The sequence below is a fragment of the Cynara cardunculus genome (genome assembly GCF_001531365.2).
Source record: "Cynara cardunculus var. scolymus isolate 2C chromosome LG 8, CcrdV1, whole genome shotgun sequence".
NCBI lineage: Eukaryota > Viridiplantae > Streptophyta > Magnoliopsida > Asterales > Asteraceae > Cynara > Cynara cardunculus.
Window position 1 is genome coordinate 11,227,948 of NC_037535.1, and position 1,145 is coordinate 11,229,092.

The following is a 1,145-nucleotide window of genomic DNA, read 5'->3' on the forward strand; positions in this document are numbered from 1 at the left end:
ATATATATATATAACAAATATATGAATACACAAGATCGTAATACCAAATCATTTTCCCACTTTTCAAGCTAATCACTTAGCTATTCAAATTTCATAACTTTGAACCAAACGGGTTCCATAAAATGCCACTTTTTAAACATTTTCTCATCAAACGAGATTTAAACAAAGATTCAGGCCACACCTGACATTTCCTACTCAATAACATCTAGACTATGATTTCCAATAAGAACCTTGATCCTAAATCCTTAAATCACATGGACATAAAGATTCCAGACCTCGGTAGTATTAAAGGATATAATAGAAAGAGTTATATAATACCACACACATACAAATGCCACCCTTATATCAAATGTACACCTCTCCTTAATATGCCACCCTTATCCCATGGTACACCTCTCCTTGATATGTCACCCTTATAACAGATGGACACCTCTCCTTGATATGCTACCCTTATATCAAATGGACACCTCTCCTTGATATGCCACCCTTATCACTTCATCAAAACATTTATAAAAATAATTCCAAATCGACCTCAGTCATTGGAATTGTCATCAATCCAAAATCATTTATTATTAAAACTTCATTTTATAATAAAATAACAAGTTCTTTCGAAATCACAAAACATCATCTCAAATCCGGTCAACAATCTGATCAAACATCGTCCGATTTAAACACTTGGGATTAAAAATCAACTTTGTCCGGATATCAAGTCCGGACAACATACCATATAACCTTTGATCGGTTTAATACTTAGAAGTAATTTATCTTTTGACCGGATATCAAGTCCGGACAACAATCCTCTCAAGACTTGTCTGATTTAAATAAACCGCCCACCACTTGATCGTATTCCTACTTCTCAGTATATAATGACAAGTATTCTTACCAATTATATCCGCTTAACACTTAACTGGTTTATCAACATCCGGACAATAAACCGTTCAAGCCTTGCCTGGTTTAGACTAATCCGTACAATAAACCGTTCAAGCCTTGCCCGGTTTAGACTAATCCGGTCAATAAGCCGCTCAAGGCTTATCCGGTCACCCTTTGTCCGGTTAAACACTTAAACAAAATATGCAGGGTTTCTTTCTAAAGAATAATAACATGAAATATGCAATTGAAACCAGTAGTAATTCTTATGCAAAAAG